Source organism: Cryptomeria japonica, chromosome 3 (assembly GCF_030272615.1).
Source record: "Cryptomeria japonica chromosome 3, Sugi_1.0, whole genome shotgun sequence".
In the NCBI taxonomy this organism is placed as follows: Eukaryota; Viridiplantae; Streptophyta; class Pinopsida; order Cupressales; family Cupressaceae; genus Cryptomeria; species Cryptomeria japonica.
The window spans coordinates 29,067,849-29,080,715 of NC_081407.1; positions in this window are offsets into that span (position 1 = coordinate 29,067,849).

Sequence of the window (12,867 nt, forward strand, 5' to 3'; positions counted from 1 at the left end):
GAGAAGATGTTGTCCTGCAAATTTGAGCGAAAGTTGACGGGACGATGGCGCCCAGCGTGCACACGGTCCTCCGAAAAATCCGCGAAACGAAGGGGGATCTATTCGTCTCTGCACAAGGATTCCAGATCTTCAATTACAGCCACGTACCTGCAACCTACATACAGAAAAGAGAGGACAATTGGGAGGTTAGGGATTAGGGGTTTGCCCTTAGGCCAAACCCCGGTTTTGGAATTAACCAAGAAATGAGAATGTTGTAAATGTAAATGATTGTAATGTAAACAAGTACTAATACCTTGTTGTAAGAATGTTTGTATTCTTACATGCGAAGGTGTAAATGTTTTTGTATGTTGTATGTTGTATGTGGTATGTGATCTCCTCTTCAATGGTTGAATCCTTGTCTTGAATGCAACACTTAGCCTTGAATGGAGACTTAGAATGATCAATTGCTTGAAGGAATGCTTGAATGCTTGAATGCTTGAATGTTTGAATATCGTTTCCACGTCTTGTACACATATGTCCTCCCTCCTCAAAATGGGAGAGGAAATGTAGTTTATATACTTGCCAATTAGGGTTGAAAGACTGATTTTTCCGACCTTGGGCCGACACAGCAACCTTATTTTCCAATTTGCAAACTTAAAGACCTGAAGCCCCATAAGAGACCGGGCCCAAAATAGGGCCAGGGACCAGGGCGCTGGGTGCCATGGTCCTGGGGGACCAGGGCGCTGGGCGCCATGGTCCCACCTCCAGGGACAGCAGGGTGCAAGGAGGATCAGGCCAGGGTGCTGAAAAATGCAGTTTTTGATGCCATGAACAAGTTTCGGGGTCTCCATTCAGGTTCAGTGTTGCGTCGCCATCGTGAAGACCCAAATGTAGTCGAAATTGCAAGTGTCGCAATTTTAGGACGCTACAGCAATATAAAGTCAACATGTTGATGTGTTATGTACAACCCAGCTAACAGTTAGCCGTAAACTATTCATGGCATTCTGCTATAGAACATATTTCGTTGCAATTGCAATGAAATAATGATTATGATCCATCACCAATGCTGTAAAAAAGGCTTCATGAGTTGTCCCCATCCAAAACACAACACAAAAACTAGAATTTGTTAAGGATTGATAAAGAAGGATGTAGAACATGCTTAATGCATCGGTTGCGTCTATTCTGGCTCCAAAATGGACCTTTCATACATCGTGTTAGCGACAAGTTAGTCAATCGCAGCCATTAATTGTAAAATTGATAGTGTAAAATGAGTGTGCAACAATTAATATGGCCACTCTATGTCACACAATACATAGGGATTCATTACCATTAAGAAAGTCTTTGATGATAATTAATGTGTACAGAGACCTCCAATTCATTATTCGGAAGAAACATGTCTTTTGAAATGAGTATCTATTCTCAAGGTTCCATCTCTTTGTTGATATGGGAATATTATTAATAGCCTACTCTTAAGTTCCCAAAAGAAAAAGAAAAAACACTGTGAAGGATAGACACATGAGGAGTTCATCATGCCAACCAAAGACATCTGAAACAGAACCCCAAATAACATTTCAAATCAGAGTTGGATCGTCAAACACATGTAGTTCTCAAACATCACGAACATCGATAATCTAGATATACAAATAAACTGGGATGAACATAAACACTCTCATGCAAATTAATAGAATATATACAAATTTATAACACATAGTTCACAAGAATAAGGATTTTAGGTTCATATATTCAACATTGGTTTCATGAAACGAAGATCCATAAATAATAATCGTATTGCATTCGGGTTGGAAAATAATGTCTTATTGTCTAATATGGTGCATCTATAGCATAGAGTATAAGGCATCAGCCAATTGCATTGTTCATTTTCATCATTATCAAATTCAATAAAAGTAAGGACATTAATATTACATGATCAAGAACTGAATTTTATACATACATTTCTACTGCATAAAAAAATTATGTATATATATATATATATAACAAGCCCCTTTCAAAAAGTTGCACAAGCCCAAAGATTATTAATAAGGGGACATTACAGTGAAAGTAGTATTAAAGAAGGGAGAGAGAGCAACAACCTGGGAATGTCTGGACGTTTGCAGGGGGACTACTCAATATTCCTTGAAAATCAACAACCTACATGGATAACTAATGTTAGTGGTAGTCTACATTGGGAAGTAAATGCATTTCAAAAGATATAAAAGGAACTTACATGTTCATATATGAAAATGCAGTTTAACATTCAATATAAATTACCACTAAGTAATATATATCACCTAAATTATATGTGTCAATTTGCCATTGTGTCAGAGCTGTGCTAGAGCTGTGTATATCAGCTACCTATTTTGGTACTGTTGTTATGCGCTCAAGGACAAACGCCTCTATTCCAACTCGAAATCAACACTATGGTGCGACTAACACGCAACTTAGTCACACATTTTACACCATATATTTTACTTTCAACGGCTGTGATTGAATAACATGTCACTAACACGCAGTATGATTTGTCTATTCTAGAGCCTTGTTATTGACTAACTCCAACTCCAACACCAAGTGGCTTTACCTACCCAACAAGCCTTGTTATTTTAAATTGCATCGCGTGTTAGCCTTTGGCTTTACCACGTTAGCTACATCAAATCACAAACCATACATGATCAATGCTATGAGAGGTTGTGTCTATTCTGGCTCCAAAATAGACAAATCATACAGATTGACAGTGTTGTGTTAGACAAAAGCAACCATCGAATGCAAAACCTACGATTAAAAACCTGCCACAAACATGGGGTGTTAGTCGGCCCGTACTATTTTTTGCAGCCACAATAGAGGCGTCCCACTGCGAGACTAACTTGAGTTTCATGTTAGTCTTTTCTCTGACAAACGTACCAAGTTTTGGAGCTCGCGGCCTCTTCTTCTTGTTGTGATGTCATCTGAATGCGGTTCCTTCATTCACAAGATTTTAATGTGCTTGTTATGCACAATAAACCACCGGTAACCATGAAGCATGCCGCGACCGTCCTCCGGCATGTCCACATAATTTCGTGTGGGCCCCAAGGAGTGAAACTGACAACTCGACAGTAACTCCACATCACATACCGTGGGTCTGAGTGCCATGGCAAGTTGGCATGGTATGCATGTCTCATAAATGTATGTCGATGCATGTCATTGGTACGATAGGTCCGTTGTCGAGCCAGAATACACGTAGCTATTAGGTGCCTCCCATATATATTTGCATATATGTTTATTCTGTAGTTTTTGAGTGAGATTAGGTGCATCCAACTTGTGTCAGACATGTCTATTCTAGCTTCAAAATGCGATTAAACCACGACATGCATCAACATACATGTCCGAGAAAAAATATATAGGCAAATACATGTGGCAAGCATCTAATAGCTACATGAAAGAGAAAGTCATGTAAAATGTTCTATTTCAAATTGAGCTTCTTTTACGTGGCCTTGACCTCGTTTACATGTTATAGTTTGCATTTTGTGTTTAAAATCATTATGGTTTGCCTTTTGATGCAAACAGACTCCTCAAAATCAGGTTGTTGACTGTGGATTCAACCATTCCTTGATTGTGCGTGACCTACTCTTATTTAGGAGTTGATCTGTTGTTTGTTTGTAATCTTCGTTGGAGTTAAGTTAGATGTGATTGATCTGTTATGGACTGTTGTTACTTTGCAGTCTTCGTAGGAACTAATGACAGTTTTAGACTGTTGTTACATGGCAGTAAATTGTAGGGGTTGATTAGGGGCTTTTGTGGAATAAAGAGGAATGATGTTAACGAGGAGAGGAGAGGTTTTCTTTTTTTGATCTAATGAGACGCTGAGAATAATGAAAATGGAGCATAATATTTCCATAGTTTCTTTTGTCTTTGTTTTATTCTGTCTTTTTCCTCTATATTGCAGAGGACATGTTTGTTGAATTGTAGGGTCAGAAGATCATCTGCATCACCTTTTCTAGATCTTCTTCAGCCAACCAACCCATAAACAATGAACCTTGGTATCCTGACACGACCATGCTACAAAATGATTAATAATTTTCACAAACATAACACAAAATGACATAGGAAAAATGTACCTTCGTCAGACAATAGCAAACATGGTGCCTTTTTTATCTTCCTAACGTGCAAAAAGGAAGACTAATGCATGAACGAACACATTATTGTTGAAGGGCTCCTTGTTGAAGCAGGCTATGTCTATTCTGGCTCATTGTTGAAGGGCGTCCATTTTAACAATGGTTGAAGCACAAAACAAGTTGATTGTTGAAGGCTCATTGTTGAAAGGCGTCCGATTTCACAATGGTTGAGGGTAGATTTCTGTTACTGCAGTTTTTTGTGTCGTGTTGCAGCTTGGGCTGGGCGTGAGGTATGTTGAAATCCGCCTCTATAACTCGTATTTTTCCTATTTCGGTTTGCATTGTTTGTTTGTGTTTCTTGTTTGCCTCTATATGTAGCCAGAATAGCTTAAGCCTATGCCAAATATTTGCCTGTTTTGGAGCCAGAATAGACGCATACCTTCGCGTTAGGGTTAGGGACCGCTAGAGTTACGTTTTCTTTATTTGATCTAATGAGCAGCTGAGAATAATGGAAACAGAGCATAATATTTCCATAGTTTCTTTTGTCTTTGTTTTATTCTGTCTTTTTCCTCTATATTGCAAAGGACATGTTTGTTGAATTGCAGGGTCAGAGGATCATTTGCATCACCTTTTTTATATATACATGTGTGTGTGTGTGTATTGCTTCATAGTCACACACACACACACACACATAGGGGTTTGGCATGTGCTAGTATAGATATAGATATGTTTGTGCATTTCTGTGTATACATATGTGCGTTATTCAAAAAATACAGATGTTGCTTGTGCTTGGTAGAACAAGTCGCTTTTCCTTTTTCATAACACTAGAAATGTGACGCATTTAAACAATTGCAAAGTTTAAAGCAATCAACCCGTTGGATTTTCTAGCTCTTAACACGTTCGCCCCTAACACAGAACCTTTCGACAAATCAAACAACAAAAATGTGTTTGGTTGGAGCAACAAAACAGTGGACACTTCCAAACCATTCTAATTTTTTCTACAGACAAGAAAAAGAACGAGCATTTCATCTTTAACAGCTCTGCTCACTATGGAAAACTGACACATATAATTATGGAAATATACATACCTTTAAAATCTTCTAGATCTTCTTCACCCAGCCAACCCACAAACAACGAACCTTGGTATCCTGACATGACCATGCTACGAAATGATTAATAATTTTCACAGACAGAACACAAAATGACACAAGAAATAAATAAAAAATTTATTGAATGTCTTAGGGTTTCAAATTACCACAACCGCCTAAGCCTCCACCCAAATCGTTGTCCTCTTGACACCTCCCAACAACACCCTCACAACCACCTCTGCGATACAAAAATGATAAAAAAATATTTGCAATCGAAAACACAGGGTTGAGGAAGGAATCATAAAACTATCATTATCTGTTAGGGTTTGAATTTACCGATGCCGCCATACCCCTACACAACAATCTTCAAATGTCCCACCCACCTGTGCGCTACGATACCTCCTCCCTGCATATGAAAAAACCCGCATGTTAACAGGCGGTAACGATATACCCATACAACTCGCGTTATGCATGCGATCGACTTTGTCCTCCCCTTCAGAGCCACAGATATTTTGACAATGCACACCTATAACTCCAATGGAAGTGCAACTCCTTCGCTGAGTGGTTCAACCAGGGACATTCAACCACAACGATCTCAATGGATTTCTTCGATTTTTTTCCCCTCCTCTGCGATAAGAGTTTGACATGCAGCTCCCATACGAAATATATCCAAAAATTTCGCAAAATTGAGTTTTCATTCAAAATTTTAAAAAAAATAATATTGAAAACTGTGCACATAACACATGACCGCCGATGTTAGTCACTTCGTGGACGCAAAAAATGTTACCAAAAATGTTAACCGCCTCGCCCGATGTAACCATCGCATCGTCGTGACATCGGCCTGGAAAATGTTAACCACGAGCAAGCTTTTCCGTCAAATGCAAAAAGGCAACATCATCCACGTCATCACTGCCGCAAATACCTCCATGTCATCTATGGGTCCCAGAAACGTCGGTCTCATGAACATTTCGTACTTGAATAGTATGCCTTCAGCATCATATAGACACATGCCGTTTTGGAACCAAAAGAGCTACAGCCCTTCTGTTGCCCTACCCTCACTACTTACTATCTTTATTATTAGGAAATAGAATAGTGAGAAATTATTTTAATTTGGACAGTATACAGCAGGTTTTTATTATGAACTTACTTTTTCCCGACGGAGTCCCTTTCAAGCCAAGAAGCCACTTCTTTTGCCGGCCACTTGTTTAGCAAAGTCAAAGTCTCTTGTTTTTGTTTTGTTGTATGGCAAAGTCTACGCAGTTACTCTTCTCTCACGCAAAAAGAAAAGTATGGATACAAAACAAATGGTAGGTAGTAAATTGGTGTGTTTGAAGCCAACAAAGTCTCTCCACTCATCCAGTCAAAAGTCTTTTGTTTTGCCGGCCACTTGTTTAGCAAAGTCAAGTCTCTTGTTTCTGTTTTGTTGTATGGCAAAGTCTGCGCAGTTACTCTTCTCTCACGCAAAAAGAAAAGTATGGAAAAGTGTGTTTGAAGCCAACAAAGTCTCTCCACTCATCCAGTCAAAAGTCTTTTGTTTTGCCGGCCACTTGTTTAGCAAAGTCAAGTCTCTTGTTTCTGTTTTGTTGTATGGCAAAGTCTGCGCAGTTACTCTTCTCTCACGCAAAAAGAAAAGTATGGAAAAGTGTGTTTGAAGCCAACAAAGTCTCTCCACTCATCCAGTCAAAAGTCTTTTGTTTTGCCGGCCACTTGTTTAGCAAAGTCAAGTCTCTTGTTTCTGTTTTGTTGTATGGCAAAGTCTGCGCAGTTACTCTTCTCTCACGCAAAAAGAAAAGTATGGAAAAGTGTGTTTGAAGCCAACAAAGTCTCTCCACTCATCCAGTCAAAAGTCTTTTGTTTTGCCGGCCACTTGTTTAGCAAAGTCAAGTCTCTTGTTTCTGTTTTGTTGTATGGCAAAGTCTGCGCAGTTACTCTTCTCTCACGCAAAAAGAAAAGTATGGAAAAACATGGGATACAAAACAAATGGTGGGTAGTAAGAAAACGATTTTAATCTGTACGACTGGTTTTACTATGTTGTCTTACGCTGATCAAATCAAAGCAAATGACTGTTCTCGCACGCAGAAGAAGAGTGGTGTGTGTTTGAAGCCAACAAAGTCTCTCCATTAACATATGTCTACTTTAGTCAAGGAAATGAGTGTGTGATTGTTCTCACACGCAAAAAGACAATGCGAGGAAAATTAGCATGCAAGTTTTTTTTGTTTTTTTTTAAATTGCATTCTACATAAAGATGGGAGAAAATTGTAATCTCACTCCATGTTTACTTTGTGGGCACTCGAATAGTTCAGTTTTGTTACATGTTGAAATAATTAATCATCATATTAATCCACAACAAACCCTTGTATGTTTCTTTTTAGACACATAAAAAGTGTATTTGTATTTCAACAAGGAGTCAATTAATCTAGATACTTTGTTTCCTTTCCATGACATTTATTTTAGTAGTGGACACTATGAGGTATATTCTCAAGAAAATTGTCACTATTATTTATATGATATTATAATAGATTATATAATATATATTCTATATTATTTAAATATGCTATATTCTCAAATTAATATTATATAATGATGTAAGTATAAATATAAGGGATTTAGAGTTATTAGATTCTTGAGCTCAACATAAGATTTTTGTAGTCTTTGAAATGAGAATGTTTAAGGTGTGTATTCGTTTGCAGTCGAAAAATGAGGGTGTGACAAACAAAAAAACCTATTTCACAAATACAAACATTTATGTCAAACATAAAATGCACACACAACACATGATAAGCCCAATGGTGATAGTGACAAACAAAATAGATTTTATGGAAAAGGAAAAGAAAAATTGATTGGTCAAAGCTTACAATGTGCTAGTTAACCCCAATCATATCCAACATATGCAACCAAAATTGTCAAATTGTAATGTCCCACCCTATTGTGGAACATTGGCAACTAAATTGTAGCAACCTATCTTGTTATTTTTTTAAACTTAAAAGTATTAAGTTTCTTTTATTTGTGTGATCTTTCAAAGCTAGATAGAAGTCGCATAATGGTTTTTTGTTTTTTCTTTACAATGTTTGAGATGATCAACATATATGAACTTAAAGATTAATATAACCTTCAAATATCAATCCTAAAATCAAAAACATAACTTGCAACTTAGGAAAAGAGTTTCCATATTTATTTAATATATATTTGGAATACAAGTTTTCTATACGAAACAAAACCTAGTTTTGCAAAATGATTTTATAAATTAATTTTAGGCATACCCATAAATTGTTTTTTGAGACCTTAAAGATGAATTGACTGGAAGAGTTGTTTGCATGTTTGATTCTATAGGGGCAACCACATAGGTCACTCAACAAATGAGTTGAAGCATGCTATAGATTTTTCCTTTCTATTCTAAAATTAATCATAAGTATAAAGCCTATTTAAGGCATTCCAAAATGCAAAATTTTGCCTTCAAGTAACTAGGTGCCTAACCTTAGGATCCCTTCACTTTTTAAGGATTGGTTCAAACTTATTTTATTTTGGTTTTCTATTGTAGTAACATAAACCCTCTGCAATTAGGTGGAATATTGATAGTATCTATTATGAAGAGAAGAACCTTGTGTCCAAGAGACTAGAAAACAAATCAATAGCTTTTCTACCTCCAAATATGGTCAAGGAAAGGGTCGGCTAGACTAGGAAACAACTCACTTAGTCATGACTCCACAAAACCCCCTCAATCTCTTGAAATCAACTAACAAATCTGTTATTTTCCACTACAAAGGAAGAAATGACCAAGATCAACACTAATCAACAATTGTAATTATTTTTATGGGCTCTATTGTTGTCCAAGAGGGGTCACCCTAACAAGGAGATACCTCGCTAATAAATCTATTTCAAAAGCTCATAAAAATTAGAAACTCTAACAAAGTCTACCTTTATGTTTGTCGAAGAAAGAGAATTATTGCAACCAACACCAAACAAAAAAGGTTATGGCTTTTCCTTGCTCCAAATATGCCTAAGAAGGGTGTTAGAATCTCAGATACCAATAATGAACTAGAGGAAAACTGAGAGAGCGGGGGGTGAATCAATTTTCCACAAGTTAAAAAACTAATGTAGATTATAAACCATTTACCGAAGCACAATATAAATAACACGGTGAAAGATAAAGCATGAAAGCACAGGACACACGACACCAATATTTTTGACATGGAAAACCCAGTAAATGGAAAAATGATGGTGGGAAACCCTACCCACAATCAGATAATACTTCTGCAACAGAATGTGAAATAATTACAATGGGGTTTACACATCCAATCAAGCCAACTGCCTAGAGCTCACTTCTCATCACAAAAAGAAGTCTCATTGACTTACATAAACATCAGACTACAATCCAAAGAAAATAAACTGTGAAAATAGCATCTCCTAATGCTTGATATAGTTCAAGTTAAGAACATATATCTTCCCTACAACTCTAAATCCTTCACAACCCTTCGTTGAATGATATATGTAGCACCTAAAATTAATATTTAATTAATTTAAGCCTATCAACATAATTAATTAATTTAATTGTGTTATCCTTATTCTTCTCAATATTAATTAAATCTAATTTAATTAACTCTGTCACTATTGTCCAATAATTAATTTATCAAATAAATTAATTATTCCCCTTATTCTTCTAAAGTCATCTCAATAATTATTTCCTCTAAACCCACTCAGTTAATTAATTCTAATTAATTAACCTAGCCATGTGATTCCTACAAATCACTTTTCCTAATCCCACTTAGCCTAATTAATTCTCCTAGAATCTCTCATAATCATGCTTATCATTATCCCTCAATTTTTAATTCCCACTCATGTCACATCAACATTGAGCCTCTCAAATAAATCCAAATTTCTTTGAATCCCTCAATGCATCTTTATTTTGGAATTTTTAATTCCTCAAGTTTGAAATTCAAATTTCTCCCCCCTTTGTCCAAGGAATTTTATATTCCTCTTTATTTTCCCAAGGCACCCTTGATCCATGCCTTCTATCCAAAATCAATCTCAACCCTTCATAATCAAATCAATCTTGGCCCTCCATTAGCCTTCTCCAATCTATAAATTGGAGCCTATTATCCTCACAAATGAATCCACTTCTCATGCATTGTCATGTTGCTCTATTCTCCTCTCATCTCTCTTCATAATCCTCTTTCAAATCCATCAAATACTTAATCCATCATTCAAATCCAATCCTATCAAATCCTTCAATCCACCTTGTTGAGCACAAAGGAGAGCATTCCACTTCCAAAATCAAGCAAGGACCATATCAAGTGGAGCATCATCAAGGGGTGCCTTCACTTCATGAAGCTCAATCCAAAGGAGAAGGTAAAATAGCAAGGTAAAATGGTCTCTTGATGCTTTTTAGAATTTTCATGTTTATTTCATTATGTTTTGATCATTTGACCTTCTAAACCATTTTCCCCTCTTCATTTTGGCACGCCTGATGGGACCCACATCCCGAATTTAACAAAATTTTGAGTTTTTTTGTGAAGGTTATTTGCAGGTTCACGTATCAGCACGAGCGCACGCGTTTCAGCTCAAGCACCTCTAAATCAACGCGACTGTTTGTTAATCAGCGCAGCTGCCTTGGCTTCGGCATAACCGCGAGAAAATTCAAAAAGAATTTGGCACCACTATGTTTCAATGCGACCGCCTTGGCTTCAGCGCGTCTACCCAGAAAATTCTTCTATCTCCTCATTCATTCTTCCTCTTCTATCATCTTCTACCTTCTCATTTCTATTTCCATTCTGTTGTCACTTTAGCATGACCACTCTGCGGTTAGCACAAGCATTTTTGTCAAAAAATTGAATTTTGAATTTTGGGCGCTAACTTTAGTTGTATCAGCACGAACGCCCGCGCATCAACGCAAGCGCCTGCTAATCAGCGCATCTGCATTTGCTTTGCTTGTTTAAATTTTAATAATCTGTCTATTAGCGCGATCGCTGGCGATTTAGCACAACTGTCTGCAAATTAGTGCGACCGCAAGAATTTTAATAATCTGTCTGTTAGCGCGACCGCTCGCGATTTAGTGTGACTATCTATTTTGTATTCATATCTTCTTCATCTTCACTCTTCTTTCTTCCAAACTCCACTAGATCCCCCACAATTCCATTTTGCACATTTCCTCCCTTGAGGACCTTATCCAAAAATCCACTTTTTGAAGCCCGAAATCCCACATTTCTCCATTTCTAGGGTTTGCCATAACTCCTTCCACTTTTACCCAATCACCTCCAAATTTTCCCACATTGTCTATCTCCAATTTTTGCTTCATTTTCCCTCTTGGACAAATTTTTCCATTCCTTCACCTCTCCTCCAAAATCCCCATGTTATGCTTGCCTATCCCTTGGAAAGTGGCAAAAACCTAGTCAAACTGCATTTACCCATCAAAGTTTCCTCCAAATCCACATTTGTCATTAGTAGAAAAGTTTTTATTCTTTTTTTTCTACTCATTCCCAAAAATAAAAAATAAAATAATATTTTTGTCATTTTGTTGTCTTTTGCAGGATGCTTGTTGAAGACTCCATTTTCAAACTACTAATCAAGTTGTTTTGTAGGTTGCCTAAAGAAATCCGACCAAACATTGTGTTTTTCTTAATCTTCTTATTCTAGGCACCTAGATCTTAATTAGGGGTAAAAGAACTCTTGCTTTTTGTGCTTGAGGAAAGTCTAGAGGTAGGAGAGTATGCTCGTCTACATAGACAATCAGAAATCTCAACCCTCGAACCTTTTCTTGTTTGATTGCATGCTTACCCTTAGCGGGCCTGCCCTCCCAACTTTCTCTTTGAGAAGGTAAGAGGGGAACGACCCAAGTGAGTACACCCAGACCTGGGGTTCCCAACTCACTATAATAAATAGGCCATTGACTATGAAAGGGTCAATGGTTGGGGCTATATGAGAGTTCACTCTCACATTGGGTGCTTAGTAGGATTCTAGAGATCTCAATCACGCTTGCATGACTACTAAGTTCTTGGTACTTCGTTGGGCTATAGGCCTCAATTGCGCTTGTGCAACTTCGAAGGGTAGCTCCTAACAGGAAGACTTACTAAACACCTTGTTCATAGTGGCCAAAAACCCTTCTAGTCATTGGTGTAGGAGGTCAGACCTCCGAAGCCTCCCATATTTTTACGGCCCTTAGTAGAGACACAAAGTTCTCCATGAGGAATTTTCATGGGAATTGATGCTTGGCAGCCCCGAAGAAGTGAGTGCCATGGAGGGGAGCCAGTGGGGTCAAGCATCTAAGTGTCCACTTTGGGTAAGCATAGCTGGGAAACCAATTGGGATCCATTGACTATTGTCTTTCCTCACCATAGGATATGTTGTGAAGGAGCATGATTATCTTTTGAGTCTAACTTTTTTTGACCATTGTGTTTTCCTTACTTGACATCTCTTGCCAAGTCCATCCCCCACAACCAATCAATCACCCCTCTTTCCAAGTTCCATCTTGCCATCATCAATTCTTTAATCCATTTCTATCTATCAAGGAAATTCTCCAATCCCCAATCCACTCTCATTCCATTCAAACAATCATCCTTCTTCAACTAATAATAATTCTTCCTCTAATCCAATCAAACCTCCAAAAATCCAATCAACCAAATCCATCCATCTTCCTAATCCGGTTATTCAATCCAACCAATCAACCAATCTAATCTAATCCAAATCCAATCAAACCAAGTCCTAATACAAGGACCAATCCA